The 27,101-nt window shown below is 41.6% G+C and overlaps 1 protein-coding gene across 1 annotated transcript in view; it reads left to right on the forward strand.

Annotated features, from left to right (window-relative positions):
* The window catches only part of SSPN (sarcospan), a 107,818-nt gene that overhangs the window by 3,150 nt on the left and 77,567 nt on the right, over positions 1-27,101 (forward strand). The window lies entirely within an intron of this gene.

Here is a 27,101-nt window from a genome sequence, read left to right on the forward strand (position 1 = left end):
TTCATCTTCCCTAAGGCGGTGCAGTCAGCAGGGGGAGGGGGGAGTGGGGGTGCAGGGGTGCGGGGCAGCCTGAGCTTCCTTGGCTCGGAAATGCGACTCCCTGGGTTCGTCCGTTATTACGGTGCAGGAATGTGAACGTGGCTTTTTGCTTTTCCACCGATTGTGCTGTTGGTTTGAACCACAGAAAGGAAAGAGAAAGAGAATTCGCGGTGGGTAAACTTCAATTCCAAAGGCAATTTTGGAGACTTGTTTGTTCACTGATCAGTGGCCTGGGGGGGACTCCCGGGCGCTGGGTGGAGGTTGTCCCGGAGAAGGAGCAACTTGCAGTCCGCTCTTTGAAGGATTTAAGATACATGAAAACGTTGTCACTGGTTCAGAATGTCGCAATCCAAGTGTCTTTCGGTGACACGGCTTCCCTGGGCCACCTAAACTTCCCCGCAGCAGCCGGAATTGCGGTGCCACTAATCACAGCAGCAGATGACGACGTTTGGGGCCGCGTGTGCTCCTGGAGGAAAGCGGCGGCAGGGAGCTAGCCGGGGTTGAGTGGGGATTGGGGAGGGAGAATGAGGGTGGCACGAGAGGGGCTACCGCAGAAAAGCAATGCAGCATTTATCACCCACCCGCTCAACTCCGCCGCATTCCGAGCCTCCGGAGACGCTACGTGCTTTCCCCAAACCCCCGCCCCCCCCGCGCGATAAGAGACGCCCGGAGTGTGCAGAGCCCACGTTTACTACCGCTGGCACCTCCAAAGCCTCCCTCCTTAATCCTGTCTCAAACGGGTACCAGCACAGGGCCAGCAACGTGATCCGACCTGCCGCTGCTGCCACATCACTGCTCGGGGAACCCGTGCGCGCGCGCGCTCTCCCGGCAGCGGCTGCGCTCGGCGCCGGGAAGCACAGGCCAGCAAGAGCCGGGTTACCTTTCCCCAGAGCCACCCTGGGAGCATGACTCACTGCTAGTGAGAGTTACCGGGAGGTGCCCGGGGATGCGCACTGCCCACGTCGCCGTGCCAGCCCAGGGGAAAGCATGTCCTGAGGGACTCCCAGGGGTGGGATGGAGGGGATATCTATTCCTCTGGATATACATAAAGGCACAGAGATGAAACCAAGGGTTTTTTGTTTGTTTGTTTTGTTTTTGCACCGAGAGGGATATTTACATTCTCTTGGGGGTGATCTCCGAAACATTCATTATTGCAAGTGATAAGTGACCCGAGGGGAGAAGAACGCCGAAGGTACACGCACCGGGGCGCAGCAGGGACTGGGGCGCCCGCTACGTGTCCCCCAGCCCGCCCCACCGGGCACGGGTTCCGGGGACGGATCTGGGTCGCGGGAAGCGGCGGCTGGGAGGAGGTCACGTGTCTGCGGGAGTCGCGTCTCCTCCCAGACTCCAGGAGCAGCCCGGGCCGCGGCGGCCGCTCGCACTGCTGCAGTCTCGGGAGTCCTGGGCGGAGACGCGCACTGCGTCTGGCTTCGTGACTCGGGCGGCGGCGGCGGCGGCGGCGGCCCAGGATCACCCCGGCGTGAGGAGACGCTCGCGGTCCGTTCAGTTCATCTGTTAAGAGGGCCTTTTACGGACTCTCGACTTCCTCAAATAGGGGGACGTATTTTCATCACGATGCAATTTAACCACGATGATTCTTAATTTAAAAAGTATTTTTAAAATGCTGACTTTATTTTAAACCTCGGTCCAATCTCTCTCCTCTTTCCAAAAGGTTAAGTGATTAAGTCCCTTTAATATAGGGAGGGTATGTCGGAGTCCTAAAATCGACCTATTCCTGTCGTACTGTATCGTTTTTACCTCTTCTTAATTGTCCAAAAATGGGAATGCCGTTAGACGAATAATTTAAAGATTAAAACACCAGTTCCCCTTCTAGATTTCTGAATGTTTGGAGTAGAAAGGGGATGTAAATATTTGCTCCAGAGCTCAATTTCACTTGAAAATGATGACTGGTTAGGGAAAATGAAATAAAGACTGGATCACTGCATTTTGGCCTTGTCGGGCCAAAAGCACAAGGCAGACATCTGACCAGAGCAAACCTGGCGGGCTAAGTCTGGGGTAGAGATTAAAAGCAAGTTGGAATAGGAGGAACAGGGTCAGGAGCGTTGAGGCTCAAGGGTGCGTTAAGTGAGCTTGCAGAGCCCCATAATTTAAAGAGAAAAAAAGCTGCAAATAACAAATGCAGCCTATTACCTTACCACTTCCAGCCTCCTTTCTCCCCCATCCCTTCTGCCCCAAGCTTCCCTGCTTCCATAGCCAATAGTTTTGTTTTCTCTTCCACTCCCCTTTTCCGGTGATACCTACTTAAACTGCAAATGGGGTCTTTCCAGTTTTTGATCTCCTTTGTTGTTCTTGGTCCTGTTTTTCTCTTCTTTTCTGTCTTTCCTTTACATACTCACCTTTTTACTAATGTTTCTCTTTTCCATTTCTTCTTTATCTTCCTTTCCCTTATGCTCTCCTCTGGCTACCTTTTCCCTGTTAAATACCAGCTTTTGTCCTTTCTCTGTCGTTTTGTCAATCTCTCCTGTTTGCTTTTTGCCCTTTTTTTTCTTTTATCTTTCACTCTGGTGACTCTTCTTGGTTTCCTTAAACTTGAATCTCACTCCTGTTCTTTTTCAAACTCTTGGCATCTGGAATACTGGGCATAGTTTGATGCCTCTGAATATCCCTTTGCTGCAAGAAGGTTATAAGAATAGCTAACAACTCTATAGCATTTAGGATGAGAGTACCAGACTGGATTCAAAGAGTTTTTGATGTATTAACTCATTAATCATTTCCACAACCCTATAAGATAGACACTGTTATTGTTTCCATTCTACAGATGAGAACATGCTTACACAGTGAGACTACAAAATGTTTCCAAGGTTCCAGAGCCAGGATTTAAGCCCAGACAGTGGGTTCCAGAGTCTGGACCCTGAACTCTTACCCCTCACTATGAATAGTGAGGGGTAAGGTGTAAGTGTTAACTAGTTGCTTCAGGGATGCTTTTCTATTTACCAGTATAAGTGTGCACATTTGCATGTGTGTGTTTGTGTGTGTGTTAGTGAACTTGTGTGTGGGAATTTTGCAAGAGAGATGGAAAAGGGAGAGTTGTTAGCGTTAGAGCTAATGGCAGAAATAAGAAAAGCTATGGCAAAAAGAAGGGATGCAATCTTTTGCCATGTCAGTGAGTCATTCAGTTGGCATCTAGCTTCAAATTTATTTATTTAAATCCAAATATCTTAATTAATTGTTATAATTTTATACAGATGGACAGATGGAGGTACAGTTTAGAAAAGGCTGATGGTAACTAGCTGTTCACCAGCTCTGCTGAGCAAACTAAGCCAAACTCGAATGTGAAGACTTCAGGTTAGTAATAGGAAAAGTTCACCTGTGGTGAGGTTAGAAAGGGAAAAAAAGTCCCCTGTCTAACAAAGGAACAGAAACTGGAATGTCCTCTTTGGATATGTTTAAAAATAGGTTGAGTCTTATCTTTTTAGGAAAGCTTAATGCCATCCTGCTGAAAGCCAAGATACAAGATGAGCTCAAAGCCCCTTTGAGCTTATAATTAAAGAATTTTGTGATTCTTTGCTTTCAATTAAAGATATCCATCTTCCTCCTTTTAGTAGGTGAGGGGGAAGCTGTTTCCATTGCTTTTCTTTAGTTAAGGAAATCACTATCTATATAGACACTAATGAAAGGAAATACTTAGCCCAGTTCTCCCCCCTGCATAACTAGCCTAAGTCCTGCACTCATTATATTCACCCTGTGACTTTAGAAGGTCTTATCCTGTTTGCAAAGTCTTGGATTTCCAACAGAAACAGAACTCGCCTGAAAAGATTAAAGATTCCATGGGGAATAGAGGTTTTCTTCCTCTTTAGGATTCTGCAAGCCATACTGTCCTTCTGCGGAACTGACTCCAGGGTTTTAGGAACCCAGGTCTGATCCAAACTAACTGCATTTCTGATGGTCTTAAAGGCCCAAGATCTGCCTCAGGGCATGGAGTCTCCTGCCTGTGACGCTGTGAAAATGATCCATCTGAAGGGCAGAAACCTTTCTTGATCACCTCTGTTTTAGACAGCGGACAAGAATCTACAGACATTCTACATCAAGGTTAAGCAGAGTCCATAAAAATCTAAAAAAGTTTTGGACTGATGCTAAAATCAAGGCCTGGCAGGGATAGCAGAGATAGCGAGTGGGATCTGGGCTTACAAAAGCTTCCCGAGGAATTTCTGCTCTTGGCGCTCACCTGTGCTCAAGGGAGAAGGGTTAATGTTGTCAGGCACACCACAGAAGAAAGGGTGCCTCAGAGAAGGATTCAAGGAGGGACAGCAATTCCACTGCTACCCACCAAAGCCAGTATGACTTTAAAATATTGATGGTGTTAATTTGCTGAAGGTACCAGACTTTAAATCCCAGAATAGAAGATGGGGTTTTCCAGTTGCATACTCAGCAAATGAGCAGAAACAGCACATGTGTCCCCTTTTAATTTGTAAAGAAACTTAAGTCTTTCTATAGACTATCAATTAATGTGTCTGTGGCTTTAAAGATACCTGTGAATCATGTTTTATATTTATGTAACACTGCTCAAGAAGTTTATGCACTTATTAGTCTTTGCATAGCTTCAAGGAGTAGATAATATTGAGTACTGGAAATAAATTTTATTCCTGCTGTAATCATTTGTATATTTGTATTTATGTGATGATCAAAACCATTCATGCAGGCTGTTCTGAATTTCATGTGTGCTCAACATTCCTGCTTAACATGCAAAAGACAACTAGGAGAGAGCCAAGCCCAAAGAGGGCAATAGGAGGATTCCCTGGCCCTTCTGCCCCTAAGTATCTGCCTGGTCCTTCCTGCTGCCTATGTGCTTCTCATACTGATTGAGGTGGATTCCAAATGAGACTGGAAAAGTAGCATGAGGAAAAGATGACAGCCCCATAAGGATTTTCAGAAAGTGTTCTCTACCATTTCTCTGGATTCTCCTGGACTAGTTTGATGGTGGAAGTCTGCAGGAAGAGGGGCCTTTTAATGTTTGTGTTTTCCTTGTTACTGCTGATGAAAATTCTTGGAAAAATCCTCAAAGAGAAACATGTTTGTACAATGTGAAGCACATTCAAATAGAAATAAGATACACTAAATAGCCACTTCTCTCACCCACCCACTATGGGCTTCATAGGGTCCTTAAATCAATTGTCAGATGGCGTCCACCTGGTGCAGAGAGCTATCGGTAATAGATACTTCTTCCAGCTTTAGAAAGATACTCCTACTTGATAAAAGCAACAACAACAACAAACTAGCTAGGGAGGGTTTAATCTAGACTTACACTCAAAACTATTGCTATAAAAATTTTTATTTAACAGCTAAAGCAATAAATCATATATAAAATTACCCAAAAAGTAATATGGTTCTGGTATTAACTTACAATCACCATTAGTAAGGAAACTGATTACATCTAGGCTATGTATATCTGTTAAAATCTGTATTTCAGCCAAAATAACAGCAACTTAAACAAATTAGGAAGTTCTTTTTTGGTCACATAAACGAAATCTGAGGTAAACAGTCCGGGAGTAACGAGAAGTGGTAAAAGTGCCATCAGTGTCGCAGACTTCTGCTTTTCCATTCTCTGCCAGTGTCCGTCCACAAGATTGCCTCATGGTCATAAGATGGCTGCAGGAACTCATGCAGGGAAGGATGAAAGCCTGCCTGCCCGCTGAGCAAGGCCCCTTTAAGGAGCTTCTCTTACAGGCTCCACCCATCTCCTTGTCCAATCCCACTGCAAGGGGTTAGAAATGCAGTTTTCTAGCTGAGGCTCCACAGCAACATAGGGGCTCTTTTAGTAAAGGGGAAGTGGAAACTGGATACTGGGTTGGCACTAGCCATCTCTGCAGTGATGTGACTAAAGAAAATGGTTTGTTCATGTCCTCTTCTTTCTTCATCAGTGAATCTGTTCCCCTCTATTATGCCGTATGAGTTGGCATCATTTTATTACATTAGGGTATTTAATTCCAATTTCAGAAAAATGTCAATCTTCCTGTCTGCAATTGCACAAACTTAACTAACTCCTTAAGCACATGGTCCTTAATATCTGTATTTTTAAGTTCTAATAATTGTAGAAATCTGCTTGGGGAGGAAATTTGATAAGAGTTTGCTCTTTTTCATGTGGAATGCAAATTGCAGCTGTATGTTTTCTTGGAAATGATTCTTTTTATGTAGCAGACCTATCCTCTGGTTGTTCTGTTCCTGCAGCTGTGCCTTCTGCCTCTGGCAATTGGCTTGAAGAGAGCAACATCCAGGAGAAAGGCACTCTGACAGTTCCTTGAATGCAGCTAGGATTTTGCACTCCATTCATTTCTAACCACATTTATGTGGGATACAATTGCTTTAGGGTCAGAAGATTGTGGGAGAGCTACACTATCCAGCTGGTTCTACAATAGATGAGGAAGGAAAGAAGAGGTAAGTGAATGTGGTGCAATGGGAGCAGAGGGGCTTATTTCTACGACTGGTATTGGGACATGAATGCTGGAAGAGAATGTATCTTTGGAGCAGTTTACTGTGGACAGGTGTTAAGACAGGTGTGTCTTATAAACAATGCCAGTTCTCTCAATGCTTTGAACTAGGCACCGTTAACTCTACTTTACAGATGAACAAATTCAGGCTCAGATACCTTAGGTAGCTTGTATGTTGTCAGTAGTAATGGCAAAGCCAGGCAGTAGGGACCTAGGTGTGCTCCTGGGTGTTCTCACTGGCAGGAGTGGAGTTTTGTTGTTGTGATGGGGTCTCACTCTGTCACCAAGCTGGAGTGTAGTGGCATGATCTTGGCTCACTGCAACTTCCACGTCCTGAGTTCAAGTGATTCTCCTGTCTCAGCCTTCCAAGTAGCTGGGACTATAGGCTCACACTGCCATGCCTGGCTAATTTTTGTATTTTTAGTAGAGATGAGGTTTTACTATGTTGGCCAGGATGGTCTCGATCTCTTCACCTCATGATAAGCCACCTCAGCCTCCCAAAGTGCTGGGATTATAGGTGTGAGCCACCGTACCCTGCCCAAGTTTTGAGTTTTACCAATTAGTTGCCTTCTCCCCTCAGCCCCTGAGAGGATCTCTTATCCAAGCATTTCACCTCCCTTGGTGAAGCTCTACTTCAGGTCATGGGAGCCACTGCCAGAGGGTTGGTGTTTAGAGAAGTTGCTGAGAGATGAGGAAGATGGTGGGAGGGGAAATTCTTAACCCCATTCTAGTTAAGTTGGAATTTCTGGTGTTTGAATTGGAATTCTGCATGTATTTCCCTACGGACAGACACATGGATAAGGGTGTGGTTAGCCCACTGAATAAAGCTGCCCCCTGTCTTGCATCTTGGGATCTGCTCTCCAGTCCTCCTCTGCTGAATGAGTAGTTACTGTGCTTGGATAAGCTGTGCACTGTGATCGGTTTTAGGGATTCAGTAGTGCATCTTGTCTTCAATGGGTTCACAATTTTATGGATTAAATTTCTCTAAAAGAAAAGATCACTAAAAAAGTGAAATAGTTATCCTAAAGCCATTTTATGTTCCAAAAAATCCTCCTTTTTGGTACATTTGAGGTACACTTAAACAGCTCTAGTTCTCTAGAAATCACTTTAGGAATTATTCCAGAAAATGTAGTCAGTGGCCTTGGTCTGTGGGTAAGGCTTGTCCTGTAAAGACCACTGGCAAAAAAAAAAAAAAAAAAAAAAAAAAAAAAAAAAAAAGGCTGTCTTCCCTGCTTCCCTGAACCATCTAGATCTCCATTATATCCACATACCTCCTCAATTTGCCCTAGTTCCCTGATGGTAGGGATGCCTGTTCAACACCCACCCCTTCCAAGTATATACAGCTTCACTATCTGTGCTCCTGTTCTGCTCTCCACCCTCCCTTGGGATTCTGCCACCTCCTTTGACAAGTGTGATCTTCGCTTTTCATGGCTTAGCATTTGAACTTTCTCTCTTTGGAGTTGGAAGCTAACTTTGCTCTGGATTGTAATTTGGTCTACTCCTTTGTGTTCCACACCCTCTGTAGTCTCTGATAGGAAGCTCCTTATCACTCCCAGCCCCTCGGCCCTCACCCTGACCCCCGTTGCTTGGTCATTGTCAAGCAGGTTTCTAGCAGGTTTCTTTTAGTAGGAGATTTGGATAGGATTAGACTTAGCTAATGTCCATTGCTCCAGAGAAGGCCGGAATGGTTTCATACAAGAAGATAACTCATTATAATGACTCATGACCTCCAACACATAGATTTTCACATCCTGCAAAGGAAAACTTCCTCATCATATATTTGACTCCCTCAGTTCTTTAACCTCAGCAGTTCAACATGTAAAGGGACCTGACAGGGCTTGTGGATTTGGTCAGCTTGATGTCCACATCCCTTTCAGGTACAGGGACTGGAAGGCAAATTTAGCAAGACTGCCTGACCTTTAATCAAAGAATACAGTGGTCTCTCTTAACCCCTTCATCTCCCTCACTCCCCTCATCCAATGAATAACAATATCTGAGGATTCCACCTCTTCAGTATCTATAAATCCATCTTCCTTTCATCCTAACTGCCCACACTTCAGACAAGGTCCTGATAATTTCTCACTGCAAATGCTGCAAGAGCTTCTTCCCAGATTTTAACAGTTCAGGTTTAGTAAGGAAGGTAAAAACCACCCTAGATATTTCAAGTAGGAGCAATTTGACGGAGGAGATTAAAGGCATAATCATAAACTTTGGAAAATCTGGGATTATCAGTTTTGGGAAAAACTGCTGTTGACTTCCAGGAAATCTTGACAATCAATTGGTTCAAGGAATCCTGAATCCCATTGAGCTCAGCTGCCTGCCATGTGAAAGAGGCTGACTTACAGGAGCTTGTCCAGAGCCACTGTAAACCTCACATCTGCACACAGCTGCCAGGGGAGAAATACGATGTGTCTCTGCCACTTTCTACATCTTGCACAAGGGCCTCTCAAAGGCAGAATCTAAGTTAGAACCTGGTGGGGAAGGGATTCTGGAAAATGTGGTTCCAAGTTTCTACTATGCAATGAGGACAGAATGGAGAAGGCAGTGGAGCTGGTGGAGTTGACATCAGACATCTCACAACTGCATCCACTGTGTATTCCTTCTCTCTCCCTCCACCGCACTGAATTCAATCACTGTATTATAGCCAGAGCAATTTCTCTGCTCATGTCATTCTCTTGATCAAAACCCTTTAATAGCTTCCTATTTCCATTAAGTTAAAATCAAACTTGAAACTCTTCAGTGGCCTGAATATGATTTAGCTCCTGCCTACATCTCAGCCTCATCGCTCATCTCTCTGCCCCTCTTTCTAGAATCTAGCATACCAGCTTTCTTTCAAAAAATATTTTTTAATGTACCCTGCTCTTGCTGTCTCAGGTCCTTCACTCATACTGTTTTGATTGATTAGAATGTTTTGTTCCCACTTCCCCAGTGCTCCTCCTCTCTCTTCCCCCTACTCAGTCTTCAGGTGTCATCTGAAATATCACTGTCTCCAAGAAGGCTTCTCTGAGCTCCTAGACCAGATTTGGATTTGTCTCCTTCTGTCAACTCCCTTTGTGCCTGTAATTCTCTGAAAGACTCATATGACTTTTCCACAGAACAGACATACAACTTTTCTGGATGATTCCTAAATATGCTCCACCAAATCCTCTATACACTGAAGTTGGCTTCGTTCCAGGAAAACACTTGAATGGTGGGTCATAACCAAGCCACATAACATTTGAAGTGTCCTTGTACCTGCTGGAGATGGGGAATATAATTCTGGCTCCCACCCTCCCATCCCCCACTAGGACTTTCCTAATACTGGTGTGGCTTTTATGGGCAGGGACACCCTCACTATACTTGGAGTACTGTATATTTATTTTTGGCTTTACCAGGCATGTGGAGATGAGATAGTAGGTACTGTGAAGAATCATAAAGTGCTCCTGATATTGCAGGAAACCCAGTAGTCTGGCAGAGGCTTTAGTGAAGTAGTGGGAAGTTCTGGTTGGGGGGTAGGACCTGTGGCTGTGGAATTGCTCTTGGTCATTGTACCAGGATGTATGTGTTCTGTGCCCAGAAGGCAATAAGCTCTGCTCCCTAGCAGCCTTGGTAAGTTGGAGTTTCTCACTTACAGAACTTTTACTTCCTTTCACAGTATGCATTAGCAAGTCAGAGAGACTGTAAAAGCTGGAGCTAGTCCAATCGAATTCCACAGGTGTTCTATAGACTGTGGGTTGATGAGGTAACATCCAGGGCATGGCTCTCAGAGGCCAGAAGTGGGGAGGGGGCGCAGAATTTGGCCTGGCAAACTGTGTTTACAGGTTTGCTGGACTGAGTGGATCACAGGAGGGGGTCCTGGGGCAGAGCCAAAGAGCTTGGTTACCAGGAGTGCAGAAAGAAGCAAGCACTGTGCCAGGATGTAGGAGTCAAGCCTCAGACTCCGGAACAAAGTGGGAGGATTGAGAGTCAGGGAAGCCAGTCCATCAGGATGCCAAGCTGGTAGGCACAGAGGAGGCAAGGAGCGAGGGGTCAGTACAGACAAAAGAGAGCTGGGGCAAGATGCAGGAGGCAGGGGCCATGTCTGGAGGATGTGCTGCACATGTGGAGGAATTCTCCTGGAAGTGGTCAGTTGGTTATGCCCTTAATAGGCTGGAAATTGGGTCAGAAACACTTCAACCATCACCTTCAAACCAACTTTGCATTTGCTCCTGGCACTCGTACTTGCAAAAAGACAGAGCTCTAACTTCCTAATTATGTATTCAAAAAGAAAGCATTGATTTTTCTGATCAAGGGCTTCTTGCAAAATCAAACTACACTTGCCAAACATAGCCCCAGTGACTGTAAGCCATCAGCAGGCCTGGGTCTGATTTCACACCTGCTCAACAGTCCTGCACTGCCAGTGGTGATCCAGCTGAGATACAGTTCTGGGTCAATTTTGTTACTGAGTAATGGCACTAATGATTTTTCTGGAGCCCAGGCTTTTTATTCTGTTTTAGAAATGCTGCTTCAGACGTTACCAATGGTAATGAAATAGACATATCACATTGTTTCATATTTCATACAGTCCACCCTCCATAGCTGTGGGCCCCCATCCATGGATTCAACCAGCCTTGGAATAGAACTATTTAAAAGTAAATTGTGTCTGTACTGAACATGTGCAGATATTTTTACCTTGTCATTATTCCCTAAACAATGCAGTTTAACTATTTGTACAGCACTTACGTTGTATTAGGCGGTATAAGTAATCTAAAGATGCTTTAAAGTATATAGGATGATGTGTGTGGGCTATATATAAAATATTATGCCATTTTATGTCAGGGCCTTGTGCACTCGAGGATTTTGATATCCGCTGGAGGTCCTGGAACCAATATCCCACAGATACTAAGGGATGAGTATGTTTCATGTTGCTGTTAATGATGGCAGAGTTGGTATGGACTTGGGCTTTAAAGATCAAAAGGACCTGAGTTTAAATGCTGTTTACCCCTGAGTAGCTGTGTGACCTTGGACAAATTATGAATGAGTCTGTTTTCTCAAATGTAATTCAGAGAGACAGCAGTACCTCCCTCTGACTGTTTATTGCGTGTCTATGACAACGTGCAGAGAACACCCGCATTCTAGTAGGTGAGCAATAAATGGCAGCTATTATTTTTTTCCATTTGAGCTGCTTGGTTAAAAGTATGAGTGTCATAGAAAATATGGCTGTATGAAAATAATTGATGAATTGAGTAACATTTTAAGTTCAAGAGGTAAACCTGTTGCTTTCAATTACCCTTTCCTCTAGTAATAGGTGAATAATAATAAAACCGAAGGCCAGATCTGTCAACATGATTTTTCATTAATGAGACATCGTTAAGAGTCCCCCGTACTTCATGTGCTACTTGGAAATAGGCAGTACTGGTCACAACCTTATCCTTTTAAATCATGCTATTTAGACAGTTCCTCTGAGAAGTCACATAGTTCCACATTTGTGCACAAATGGGTGGGAGAGGGGGGGAATCCTGTTAGTCCATGCTTTGCCGTAAGTTGAAGCCTTGTTCAGGTCTTAAATGAATGACATAGGTGAATTAAGTTTCAAACTTTGTTAGCTAGCCATGGGAGGTATCTTGACTTGTTTCTTCTTTATCTCAGCCATTCTATTCACAATAGCAAGACTTTTGTGGCAGTTACTCTGTGCCATGCTCTCTTTTAGTGTTTTGCAAGTTTTACTCATTTATTTGCTCAACAACCCTTTGACAGAGGTAGTGTGATAATGCCATTCAGAAAAGGAAGAAGCTGTGGCACAGGTTAAGTAATTTGTCTGGGTTGCACAGATAGTAAATGGCAGAGCCAGGATTCAAATAAAGCACTGTGGCTGCAGAGTCGTTGCCCATAACCTTGACTGCCTCTTTGCACAGTGGCCTCCCAAAAAGCCAGACAAAAATTCAGCATTTCTGTTTATCATCCATGATTTTTGTTTAGAGAAGCAAGGCTTCATGATGCCAGAAAGCATGGCTTTAGGGTCTGAAACTGTGAGCATAGGTTAAGCTTTGCGCATACCTGTTTGCCTAGTTGGGAGAAGCAAGGTTTTGAACTTCCCTAAACCTCAGTATCCTCACTTTTAGAATGAGAATCTTATATGCCTGTTGTGAGGTGACTATTATTTCTGACATGTAGAAGATGTCCAATAAGTGTCACTACCTTGAATATGTATATATATGTGTGTATATATGTATATATGTGTGTGTATCTATATTTGAATGGAGTCTTGCTCTGTTGCCTAGGCTGGAGTGCAGTGGTGAAATCTTGGCTCATTGTGACTCCTGCCCCTTGTTTTCAAGTGATTGTCCTGCCTCGGCCTCCTGAGTAGCTGGGATTTCAGGAACCCACTACCACGCCCAGCTAATTTTTTTTTGTAGTTTAGTAGAGATGAGTTTCACTATGTTGGCCAAGCTGGTCCCAAACTCTTGACCTCAAGTGATCCACTCACCTCAGCCTCCCAAAGTGCCGGGATTACAGGCATGAGCCACTGCGTCTGGCCTGCTACCTTGAATATTAACAGCTGTCTCGGTATCCACAGGGGATTGGTTCCAGGACCGCCCCCCACCCTAAAATACTAAAATCTGTGTATGTTCAAGTCTCATGTAAAGAAGGTATTTGCATATAACCTATGCACCTCCTCCTGTATAATTGAAATCATCTCAAGATTACTTATAATACCTAATATAATGTAAATACTATGTAAACACTGAATTTTTAGATTTGTATTGTTATTTATTTCTTTTGTTTAAAATATTTTTGATCCATGATTGGTTGAATCTGTGGAAGTGGAACCTGTGGATACAGAGAGCTAACTGTATCTAAAGATATCCAAATAAGCAATCATTTTAGTGCTTTATTTTCTCCTGAAAAACAAATGTTTGATTTTATTAAACTTCTCAGCTTTCCAAAATAAGATAGAATTTGATTACTGAGTTAACAGTAGCAGGGTATCTTCTACGTGCAAGGCATTTCTAGATAGGTGCTGTTCAACGGAACTTTTTGCAATGGTAGAAATATTGTATGATCCAGCCTGTCCAATGTGGTAGCTGCTAGCCACATGTGGCTACTGAGCAGTTAAAATGTGCTTTGTTTGGCCGAGCATGGTGGCTTACACCTGTAATCCCAGCACATTGGAAGGCCAAGGTGAGCAGATCATCTGAGGTCAGGAGTTCAAGACCAGCCTGGCTAACATGGTGAAACCCCATCTCTACTAAAAGTACAAAAATTAGCGGGGCGTGCTGGTGGTGCACCTGTAATCCCAGCTACTCAGGAGGCTGAGGCAGAATTGCTTGAAACCAGGAGGCGGAGGTTGCAGTGAGCTGAGATTGTGTCACTGCACTCTAGCCAGGATGGCAGAGTGAGACTCCGCCTTTTTTTTTTTAAGTGCTTCATTTAACTAAGGTATCAAATTTTAAATTTTATTTAATTTTAACTAACTTTAATTTAATTTTAAATAGCCACATGTTAGTGACTATCATATTGCACAAGGAAAGTCTAGATGCTTTAATCAGGTCCACATACTGATCAATCCATAAATAATTCTTTTAAAAAAGCCAAGACAGTTTTTTAACCTGTTCTTTTTTTTTTAAGGTGCCTATGGTGCTCAGAATCTGTGTAGGAAGAAAAAAATATCAATTATCGAGCATAAATTCAGGCCAATAAACTATAGCCCATTTTAATTTTACTGGAACTCAAATGATGTAACTTATCAATATTTTAGAACAGTGATCATGAATTTGCTATGAATATTTTACTTACTTCCCATAAACAAATAGTAATATAATAATTTAAATTCTGGATATGATACCATATATAGATTATTTAGGTTTAGGGGTAAGCAGTGGTGTGCTGGTAAATATTTAACCAGTTCTTTATGAAAAATGTAGGTGTGTGCCTGCTTGTATGTGTGTGTATGGTTTATTATGTACTATGTTATTATAAAGGATGTGTAGCAAAACACACACTAACACATAAGAACAAAATAGGTATTACTCTGGAAAATCCCATATAGCCCATTGATTTTCACTGAATGCTTTTATTGATTTTTGCTAAATTCTTTTATCTCTTGCCAACCTGTAATTACAATTAATTCACAAGTGTAATTCTGGCATTAATGTTGATTGAAATTTTCCTTTATGTTAATGATTAAGGTGAAAGCCAAACAATGAAGACATTTGTTAGAACCTCATTTATTCATCATTGGTATGAGCAACTTTTCCACTAGATCAGGTAATAATTTTCACATACTGGCAAAATATTTCCCCATTTTTGTGTGCTCTTCACAGTATGATAAATGTGATACTTTTAAATGAAATATGCCTGATTAACGTTTTCTCTATTACTTTTTTGAGTCCAACAATTGACAAAATAATCAATTTGTAGCACTTGCCAGTTTACATGGTGAAAATACTCCCACCACTACTAATATGACATCACTGACTGCAGAGTTAGGAAATAGATGTAACTGATCTCAAGAGCAAAGTTAATAGTAAAATGTGGTAAAATAACTAGGAACTGATGGGCTTTGAGTATTTATTACCCTTGTTTTTACTGTAATTTGTTTAGTGGTAAATTTTTATAACTTAATTCCTAATAGAGTAGACTCCCAGAATGTTGGCCCTGTGTTTATCAACAATTTTGAGGTGGTGCTAGGGCTATAAATATGAATAAAGCCTGCCAAGATTTAAGTTTTCCTGGATATCCTCCTGCCCTCCTGTCTACTTTTCCTACCTGAATGATCTCATCCAGGCTCATGGCCTCAATATCATCTTTATGCTTTATGTTTCCATCTCTGCTTTTCTACTGCAAGCTCCAGTCTCACAAATCCAACTTCCTACTTGATAACTCCTTTTGGATTTCATACAGTTATTTCATGAAATATAGTTATTTTTATGAAATAACTGTATGAAGTCATGACCAGTCAAGCCTGGTACATCTTAATGTCCATGTTTTACCCCAAACCCATGTAGCCTTCCTCCAGCCTTCATCACTCTTAGTCAGTGACGCTACCACGTATCAGTTGATTGAGCTCTAATTTTAGGAATCATCTTTGCTCCTTTTCTTTTACTTTCTATGTTGAACCTATCAGCAAGTTCTGTTTCTTCTATTCCAAAATACTTCTCAAATCTGGGCAGTCCTCACCATCTTCACTGCTGTCACCCTCGTCAAAGGCACTGTCTCTCATTGGGACTGTTGAGAGACTCGACCTGGCTGGGATTGTGTCCCCACCCAAATCTCACGTCAAATTGTAATCTCCAGTATTGGAAAGGGAGTCTGGGGGTGGGGGGAGTGATTGGATCATGGGAGTGGATTTCCCCTTGCTGTTCTCATAATAGTGAGTGAGTTCTCATGAGACCTTTTTGTTTAAAAGTGTGTAGCACCTTCCCTTTCACTGTCTTCCTCCTGCTATGGCCATGTAGGATGTGACTCCTTCCTCTTCGCCTTCCAGCATGATTGTAAGTTTCCTGAGGCCTTCATAGCACAGCCATGCTGCTTGTACTGCCTGCAGAACAGTGAATCAATTAAACCTCTTTTCTTTATAAATTACCCAGTCTCAGGTAGCTCTTTATAGCAATGTGAGAATGGACTAATACACTCATATTTGGTCTTCCTGCCTCCCCTTTTTCCTCACACAGTGTGAAGAAGGAATTCTTAAAATATAAAGCAGCTCCTGTCACTTTTTTGCTCTAAATCTCTCCACTAGTTATGTATTCCAATTAGAGCAAAGTCCAATCTGTAGTAGGCAGAATAATGGGCCTCCAAAAATGTCCATGTCCTAATCCCTGGAACCTGTGAATATATGACCTTACATAGCACAAGGAACTTTGTAAGTGTGACTACATTAAGGACCTGGAGAGATTATCCAGGATTATCCAGGTGGATACAATGTACTCAAAACTGTATGTAATGTGAGACATTATTACTCAAATTCGTATTTCATGAATTGTATCTAATCTATTTTTTAGTTTATTAGGAAAAACTAGAATCGTCACATCTGTCAAACTCTTATCACATCCACATTTGTGTTACTGGAATAACTCAGACTTCATTGACCAGATAGCATTGTTGTATTATTACTTCACCCCACCACAAGTGGCAAAAGCAAAATTCACATTATCGGAAGCAGTGAGAGATTATTGGTCTATGTAACCAACTGAGGGAGGCGAGGTGACTGCACCTACAGATGTGAACATCTTTAGCTTTCTTCCTCTCCAGCTCTCATCTCAGGCTCCCACTGCAAATGAGCTTTATTTTCTCAAGCCAGTTTCTTCCTCAAGGCTTAACTGAGGTCAGGAATGGGGGCCTGCAGCTTTAAGGTTCCATCTTTACCACTTTGTAACCAGAGAGAAGAGTTGATCCTTCCACCTTCAGTTCAAGAGAAGCTGGGAAATGACTCTGCGCAGGTCTTCTTGAGGCACTTGATTAATTGCTTTGTCCTGAAAGGGCTGGTGAGGGGCTCTGATTCACCCAGCGTCAGGAATGGGCCTGCCCTTATAGTTAGGAGTGAAGTGAAATGTGTGTCAATGGAGTTAGGGAAGAGTGCAGGGTAGGCCACACAGTGGTATCCACTATGCCTGGGACATTAGCATTTGTACCTGTTAGGAGATGGCAGGAAGTTCTGTCTCACATAGAGCCTCCGTCCACTAATAGTTCTGGACTGATAGCAAGGATTCAGGTGCCTGAACAAAGATTTCAGGCTGGTAGGGTTTGACTCTTTTTCCAAGGATGCTTTTCAAAACATAAGCAAATTGACAAATACAAGTGGATAGGTAGAAGTAGGAGTCTTGCTTAGTTCTACTTTCTGGAAATATCCATATTTGAGCTTTACCTCAGCCAAGACATCTTGTAACATATGTAATAAAGCAATATGCAATGAAGCTACAATCTGAGAAAATAAAAACAATATATACTTTTTGAGACTGAGTTTCACACTGTTGCCCAGGCTGTAGTGCAATGACATGATCTTGACTCACAGCAACCTCCACCTCCCAAGTTCAACTGATTCTTCTGCCTCAGCCTTCTGAGTAGCTGAGATTACGGGCACCTGCCATCATGCCTGGCTAATTTTTGTATTTTTGTAGAGAAAGGATTTCACCCTGTTGGCCAGGTTCAGCTTGAACTCCTGACCTTAGGTGATCCACCTGTCTCAGCCTCCCAAAGTACTGGGATTACAGGCGTGAGCCACTGCACCTGGGCCAGCAATAATATTTACACATGTAAAAAGGCATGGAGGTACTATTCGATTACTACTTAATGTAATATCAGAAATTTCTGTGTGAGCAGAAACAACTATGAAAGATGCAGAACTTTTTTTCTCCCCACTCTTCCTCTGCAAGACTGACAACAGAAGGTTTTTAAGGGAGCAAGTGCTTGCTTTTCAGTGATCTGCCACTTTCTACTTTCGAGTGAATGTGTGCAGAGCCATAGGTCCTATGGGTAAGTGGTTAGGTTTGTGTAATTTGGGGCCAACAGCAAGGCTCTCAAAATGTATGTGGGAGAGGGCAGGTGCTTGTTTGTACCTTTGCGTTTGCACTAATAGAATCTGCTTATTAGAAATGTTGTAGTTAAGACAACTTTTTGGAATTCTAGAATACATCTTACTATTTATTTAATGACTTTAATGCTTAATTTTATAAAATAGACTCAGCAAGGGGCTTTTAAAGACAATTGGTAAGCTTATTCTATAGTCTGAAATTCTGCTTATAAATTTCTGTCAAGGAAGGGACTCAAAGAACTCATCTGTGGTTAACGACCCATGAATTAACATGGGGCTCTTCTTGAGGACCTATCTGCACAGGCCCTGCTGCCTTCCCATCCTCCAGCCAGCTGAGTGCCAAGCCATCTCCATGGCTGTGTACAGCCTTACATGGAGGCTATTTTGGGACAACCAGCTTCTTCCCCAGATTTAAATTAGGCGATTGGCCTTGAGTTATGCTACTCTGAAGGAAGTGAAGATGCTGTATGGTTTGTATTTTTGTTCTGGGCACCAATGGTTAAGAGATTTAAATAAAATCTCGACAGTGAATAATCCTGTTGAATGCTTTAGAACTGACTTTTTGAGATAAAGATGAACAAGCCAGGCTTATATGATGATAAAGAATGGGCCCATACGATGTGCTACTTTACAGAGTGGATGTAAGTGAAAAATTCAGGGGTTGGAGCAGGCTGTAATTTCTCTGCTTAACATTTTATGATTTTGGCACCTTGCATTCTCTAATATTTTAACCCAGTTTTATCTTGTTTCAGGCATGGTTTTCTAAAACAATGTCTATTTCAGGTGAAAACATGAACTCTAAAAACCGTGACATGGTGCATTTTTCTTTTTAAAAAAGCTTGTTTTATGATGACATTCTCTCAATTGTGCTTCTGTGTGACATTTCCATTCAGAAATGTCTTTAAAATAAATGAAGATTTTATGGGAATCACAGTGGACAAAATGCTACATCTGCCCCATCCTGACCAGCTAATCTAGTGCAATTACTGATCTCATCTGTGTTATCACACTCTTAGGCATGCTAGGTGCCTCCCTCAACACCGCCAACACACACACAAATGCCTGGATTTTTTTAAAATCAGAAATTCTCTTTGTTCTCCTATGTACATTATTCCTGTTTAAGGTTTTCAACCTGAAAAACTTCAAGCCATCTTGGATTTTAAAGTAATGGTAGATTTTTCTTCTGGAACATTTATCTTATGTGGAGAAGCACTTACTATAAATTGGTGAATACAGAGCTTATTCCTTTTATCTGATGCAATAGATGTGATGCAGTTTATATATTATGCCTCAACATCACTATGGCTATTTTCTTGTGTTGCTGCATTTATAAACATTCAATAAAAGTCTACTTGTCTATAATTCTTGGGATTAGAACTCTTAATTCCTTGTATTTGTATGCATCTAACCAGCAACCATAATGGTGATTTTGGGGCACTGTGAGAGCAAGAATTATTTTTAAAATTATCAAAGAAAGGTCAAATTCTGTCCCTAATGATTTCCATATTTACCTCACTTTATTTTGGGGCAAAAAATAGGCTTTAGCCTATTTGGTCTATTTAGCCTATTTGATCTGGCAGACAAACACCAGACTTGAAGCCCAGCTTCCCCTTTCCCTAGTGCTTCCCTGTGGCAAATGACTTTAACTTTCTCAGCTTCACTCTACCCATCTATCTTTTATCAATAATAATATCCAGCTTATAGGTTTCTTGTGAGAGTTGAACAAGACAATAAATGTATGTGTCTGGCACATAATTTGTACTCAGTACTTGCTGCCTGTTATCATTCACAACAGCAATAAAAGCAACAATAATACCTTGGAAATAGTCTGCATGGAACATGTCCTATAATTTTTGTTAGCCAAATAATGGGACAACCCACTAGTCAATTACCTTCTTTGTACAGTTAACAAATGTAGATTAGCACACATGCACATACACACATCCATACATCCTGCACCGGATTTTTTTTAATTTTAATTTTTTTAGAGCCTTTAAGTGAACCGTGATGCACCTGAAAATTTCAAGGAGAGGTTCTAGAATTTAAATCCTTTGTGCACGTACACATATACTTTCAAGGTCAGTACTTCCTCACATCTTCTGAAAGGTAGGAAGAAACATGGGCACATAACTATGCTATATGGGGTACTGTCTCAAACTTGAAGATGATTCTGGCTGACTGAACACCATCCTAACCTAGGGCACCCATGGTTTATAGCTTCTTCTTGATTGTGTCAGGAAGGGCTCAAGGCCAAGCTCACATTAGCCACAAGAAAGGAAGCACTTTGAAGAAAGCAGAAATGGGTTTGACTCTGGGGCAGGTCAGGGATGCTTTATTTTGCCTCCCCAGGTCACACACAACAGACTTCTCACAAAACCTGGTAGCACCATTGCACAGCTGAATATTTTGACACTGAGCAGCAAACTTCAGTAAAAGTTTTTGTTAATGCCTGTGTGACAGCTTCCCAAATATGGCATCCTCACATTTCAGTCTCATACCCAGTTAGAGTTTCATAGACTGATACTATAAACTGGTTTAATTTTTTTTTTCATTTAAGCTAATGATTTTACTTTCCCTGGAATGACAACATTCTTTGTCCTGTACATACAATTTATATATCCTTCAAAAAGAGCTTGTTTACAAGTGTGCTTTTAAAATGAAAAGCCATTTAAAAATTTTTGTGCAAATCCTTGTACGTTTTTAATTTGGGGAGTCATCTGCATCATTATAATCTATTTGTTTACTAAAAAGACATTTTAAGGGAAATCCTGGAGACCCCACAGCTATGAAAAAATTGTCATAAAACAGCATAAAGCCAAATTCTGTGAGTGCTGGTGGATTTTGGAAGGAGGCATATGGCTTGATTTTTTTTTTTTTTTTTTTTTTTTTGCCCTCTCTTAAAACCTGGAAAGGAACAGTTTTCACTGGGATTTGTGATGTATTCTGAAGGAGGATAATTTTGCCTCTGGGAAAGTCAGAGTCAGGCCAAAATCACTCCTGGGATTTTGAAGTCTGAAGTCACTTGTTTGGCTCTGCTTACTGGAGAACTCAAGAATGCTATTCATCGGCCAGTGTGAACATTGGTTGAGAAATGACTTGCTGTAACAATCGTTTTCAGAATTTTCTGAGATACATAAATTCTTCTGCATTGCTTTTCAGGCACTGGAATGGCACATTTTGATGGGGTTTTCAGGTGGAACTTAGGAAAAAAGGGGCAAGTCTATATTTTAAAATTATCATGACTGTTCTTTCTCTCAGATAACTCTTGAGTGCCCTGTTAGTCTTTTGAACAGGTTTTTTTGGAAAAAGCAATTGTACTATAATGCCAGCATGAGATCAGCTTTTGTTAAAATACCCAGGCAAAACCACCAAACATTACTAAATTCTTTTGGAGAAGCTGGAGAGAAACTGAAGAAAGTTACAGTTCATTCCAAAATATTTAGATTAGAACTGGCATTATTTCCCTATTTAGATCTCTTCTCAACCATGAAAAAAAAAGTCATGCATTGTGTTATTTTTCTCTTGCTGTTACCTAGCACAACTGCCCTTTTAAAGTCCTCGACTGGGTTTCTAAGCTTTTTTTCTGAGATACCCTTTTACGTAAAGATTTGTTATTGCAATGAAAAACAAATCATTTATTCACTCAACACTAAATACCTAGTGTGTGTCAGGCACTGTTCAGAGTTCTTGGGAGTAAATCAATGAACAGACAAAGCTCCCTGCCCCCATGGAGCTTGCAGTTTAGCTCATGCAGAGGATCTAACTTACCTATGCATGACAACACTTGACCCTCAGCTTGCTTAAAGTTTCCCCAAGGTCTCGGGGGATCTAGCACAAATTTCTTGTAACAGGGCTGCAAAATTTACTAACACACTATGCTACATGTGGAGAAAATAAATGTATTTTTAAATTTTGTCCATACCTGGTCTAGCCTTCCTCACGTACCCCTGCATGGCAGAAAATGAATATAAAACATAGCAACTATAATTTTTCTCATCTAATTCAGTAATTTAACCATTGCATTTGGATAATGCTTAGTCCCTAGAGTGAAAGAGAGAAGAAAGGGAAAGAGATGTCACACCAGATAATACTTTTGAATCCTGAATGAATAATTTCTCAGTATTTCGTGCTATTCATAATTCAGTGACTAAAAATGCAAGATGCTTTTAAGTCTAATCTTCATTTTTGACATTCCCCCATCATTTTCTTAATTCTAGGCATTCAACAAAACCGTAAGTGAAAGTCCTGATCTGTCACATATGCTCATTTCCACGGTGTAAATACTCCCATCGTGGCAAGTTTAAAGCAAGCGACGTGAGGTCACTGCTTGTAGGAAAGATTTGCCCCAGCTCACCATTATGTAATGTCCACCAAACAGATACGTAGACATCAACAACCTCAAGATCATAGAGAACAATAAAAATGTAGTAAAAGTAAAGCAATTAAGAAGTGATAGGATTTGGGCATTTATTACTTTTGCCTAATTTATTTAATTGTAAATTTTTAACATTTAATTTTTAACAATAGCTATATTTCACACTGGCTTGCAAAATTCCTGAAAATTTAATAGTAGGCTCTCATAAGTTACTATGTCAGGGCCCAACCACAGTAATCATAAACGCTATCTCTCCTTCCCTCATCACTCTGTTTTAAATCCAACAGCCAATCGTGCAGACTCTACCTCCTAAACATATCTTGACCACCTTCCTACTGCAACAATAGTTCCCATCACCCTCACGGCTCACCTGTATCCCTGCAGTAGCCTCTGGCTATTCTCCCTGCCTCCATTTCTGATCTGTGTCCCATAGTCTACTCTCCACACAAGAGCCAGTCATATTTTAAAAATGTATATACCGTATCACTTCCCATCTTAAACCCTTCAATGTCTTCCTGTTGTTCCTAGAAGAAAACTCAGGCTCTTACCATGCCCAGTAAGGGCCTATCTCACGTGGCTGCAGGCTGTCTTCCAACTTCATCTTGCTGTTGTCTGATTCAGCACTTCATTCCAGCCTTGCTGGCCATCTTTCTTCTCCTAAAACATACCTTCTGTGTAGTTGCCTCTGGGCCCTAGCACTTGTTCCTTCTTCCAGGAATATTCTTCCCTCATAGCATTTCAAGGCTGGTGCTCCTTCTCATCATTCAGGTTCTAGCTGAAGTGTCATCTCCTAAAAGAAGTCTGTCCTGACTATTTTATCTAAAGTGAATCCCATTCCCCATACCTCCACTCTCCATCATGTTCCCTTGTTCTCAGGAACTCAGGCAAATTACTTAGCCTCTTTATGCCTCAGTTTTTAACTGTAGTACATATTCCTCATAGGGTTATGAGGATCAAACAAATTAATAGATGTAAAGAACTTTGAATCCTGCTTGGATATTATTAAGCACTATCTATATAAGGTTAGCTGCTAATATTATCATCATCATTTTTATTGAAATATTATCTTCATTATATTATTGCAGTATTCAAATGATGCGCACCACTCACCATTATGTAATATTTTCACCAAACAGATATGTAGCCATCAATAACCTTAAGATCAGAGATAACAATAAAAATGTAGTAAAAGTAAAACAATTAGGAAGTGATGTTTTGAGCATTTATTACTTTTGCCTAATATCATTTATTTAATTGTCTAAGAGTATTTTATCTATTGGTTTTTTGTTTTCTTATTTCCTCTCTCCTCTACTGGAATTTGAGCTCCATGAGAGTAGTGACCTTGAATGACTCATGCCCTGCTGTGTTCTGTCGCCTAGAATAGTGCCTGCCACACACTAAGTACTTAAATATTTTTTGAATGAATGTGCGCATAAAATGAGTAAACACGAGAAGTGGTGGTGACACCATTCTTAGCCTTGATTTATTTTTAGAAAATACAATTACACAGGCTTTCCATCAGCATGGTTGGAAGGGCACAACCTTTTTTGTAGGTGGTAGAACTTCTGGACTCCTGCTGCTTGTCTGTGAGGTATTCCATGAATTCTGGGTTCTGGGCCTTCTTGAGTGCCAAGTAGCTGATGTCCCAGTGGTCCCAATCATCAGGAATATTGTGGCTACACTTAGCTCTCATGGTGAAGTCTAAGTTGTAAGAACTAGTAGCTTATGGTCCCTCCTGAAGGATGAGCCCAGATGCAGAAGAACTATAAGCTTTGTTTCCTGAAGCAGCCAGGGGTAAGAAAGTCCAGTGCCTCTAAACATTTGTTCTGCTCAGTGAAAGAGCTCCGTCTCCCAGCACTTTGGGAAGCTGAGGTGGGCGGATTACCTGAGGGCAGGAGTTCAAGACCAGCCAGACCAACGTGGAGAAACCCCATCTCTACTGAAAATGACAAAAATTAGCTGGGCATGATGGCACATGCCTATAATCCCAGCTACTTGGGAGGCTAAGGCAGGAAAATTGTTTGAAGCCAGGAGGCGGAGGTTGCAATGAGCTGAGATCACGCCATTGCACTGGGCGACAAGAGTGAAACTCTGTCTTAAAAAAAAAAAAAAAAAGAAGAGCCCAGCCATGGGGTACCGCTTGTGGAAGAACTTGGAGCAGCCTCAGGAAGACTTCCAGCCTTTGCTTTTGTAGTGGTTACATTTAGAGCAGATATGTGAAAAAACAAACAAACAAACAACAACAACAACAACAACAAAAAAAAAAAACAAAGAAAACCCTATGGCAAAAGCCTTATCTTGAGCTTACTTATCTTGACCCCGAGCAGCCACTCAAGAAGGTGCTATGAAAAGGCCCATTTCTATATTTTTCACTTTTCATTTAGGTCCCTGACATGTCAAAATATGACAGGGTTCATGAAGATTTTCTGTAACTCATCCTCAGTTGATTGGGAATGCCAAACTGCTTTACTCTGCAGTGAGCTTTTTGAGGACAGACCATGTGTGTTACTCATCATTGCACACTGAGTACCTAGCACAGAGCCTTGCGCTGAGCAGTAACCTGTAGATGCAAGATAGGTTTCCATGTTCAGAAAGACATCGAATTAGAGTATGGCACCTGAAATCTTAGCAGCAGGACCTTGGTGAAACTCTCTGGAGTTCTAGGGGGATCCTCCCTGCCTCCTTTACCAATTCCTCTTAAGGAGGCACTAAGCAGAAAGGAGGCAGACAAAAGCGGCTTCAGGATCTGGTGCTAGTGAAATGATTTAGGGAATGACCAAATAAGTAACCTTGAGAAAGTTACTTACCCTTTCTGTGTTTTCTAATTTATAAGATGGGAATAAAGTGGTACCTATAAAGATTAACTGAGATAGAGTAGGTAAACATTTCAGCTGAGAACCCAGTATCCACTCTACATTCAATTATTGTTGATATGAATCTCATGGAGTGTTTTCTGTTCATGTATGATCGGCATGCAGATTAAGGGGCAGAGGTCTAGGGCAGAGTAGAATTTGTCCCAGTAACATGGGGCCACAGCAGATCCTGGACCAGAATTACATGAGGAAGTAATGGAGTTTGGGCCCAGAGTTTGAGGGATGGTGATGGTAGTGTACAGTGAGGAAGTTGGGCATGATAGTATATTGGCAGAGAAAACAATCTGTGGAACTCAGGATAGAATAATTTTTATAATGAGAAACTGTATTAGGAGTGATATCTAGATCTCTACCAAACTACTGAAGAACATCTATTCTTTACTGAATATCGACTTTTTAGGAGGAAAAAAATCAAAGCCATGTTCTATGAATATCAAATGAGAAGAACTTGGCAGTTGGCTACTTTTAAAGTTGAAACTAGTGTCTTCATGGTATACAACAAAGCCATTGGGTAACACCTCTTTCTTCTTAAACTGGGTAAATCAAATAATAATGAATCACAAATTAAAGTTACTTGTCCAGACTGGTCATGGAAAAGTGAATTCGAAGATGAGAGGGTGAAAATTAAAGAAGAAACAATTACCAATGCAGAAGGGAGGGCTGCAGATGCCGGGAATGGGAGCATGTATCTGGAAATGGAAGGGGATGGTGTTGTGGACAGAGGGAAAGAGTGAAAGATTATCAAAGCTTCAACAACAGAAAAGTGACCCTAGCTTTACCCATAAATGTTTACGGCACACAATCTGAAAACCTCAAAAGGAATACGTACATTAACATTTTAAAAAAGAGTCTTCAGGCACATCAGTAATACACTGATGACCACTGGATGGTTTTGTTAATATGTGTGTAGGCGAGAAAGTAATTTGGCAGAAAGAGGAAGAGTTAATCTGAAAGAGGAAATTTGAAGTTAGAAGAACATGAAGGCAAATCATTTATGATGAATGTGAGGGAAAAGGCAAGATTTAATAATGAATCAGGAGGACAAAAAATAGAGCTAACATTAATGGCCACTTACTGCACATCAAGCCCACTGTGCTAAGCTTCTCCCAGGTACCATCACATTGTTACCACAGCAACCTGTGGGGTAAGCCCTGTCAGCCCCAGCGAACGGGGCAAGTCAGTAGTTTGCTTGTGATAGAGCTGGCAGGTAGAGGATCTGACTTCTGAACCTCAGCTCTCTCAGACAAAAGCTCCCGTGTGTAACCATTCAGCTAAAGTGCTCGAAGGGCTGAGAAAAGATGCTGAAGAAGACTGTGAGGGGATTGAGAAGAAAAGTGCAAAGAACTTTGATGGTAAAGAATTCTAGAATGAAAGTAAGACATGGCAAAGAATAGAAGGATGAAAGCCTCCCTAAAGGAGTAATGAAATTAATATTTCTGGCCACCTTGTGTGATTAAGATGCACAAGTGTAATCTCCTTTAGTTCACACAAGAACTCTGTGGAGTAGACATGACTTCTGTTTACACAGATGAGGAGATACAAGTTCAGAGAAGTCACCGTTAATCACAGAACTCACAAATATCAGAGCCAGGATTAGAACCGCTGTCTGCAGCATTAGAAAGGCCACAGTATTTTCATTCAAACTTGGGAAAGGAAGTGCTAAGCCTGGGTGTGAGAGAGCAGAGATGGCATCTACCTCGAATGGTGGGGTAGAGATGCAAATAAAGCATGACTAGAAAGACAAAAAAGGGAAATGAGAAAGGGAGGACCACAGAGTGATAACTAGCCTCACACCACCTGTTTTTCCTTTGGTTGAAGAGGTCCCTCATCAAGGATGACTAAAAAACAAAGCAACTGAGTCGCTCAGAAAGGCCCTC

Source organism: Saimiri boliviensis, chromosome 7 (assembly GCF_048565385.1).
Source record: "Saimiri boliviensis isolate mSaiBol1 chromosome 7, mSaiBol1.pri, whole genome shotgun sequence".
NCBI classification, from domain to species: Eukaryota; Metazoa; Chordata; class Mammalia; order Primates; family Cebidae; genus Saimiri; species Saimiri boliviensis.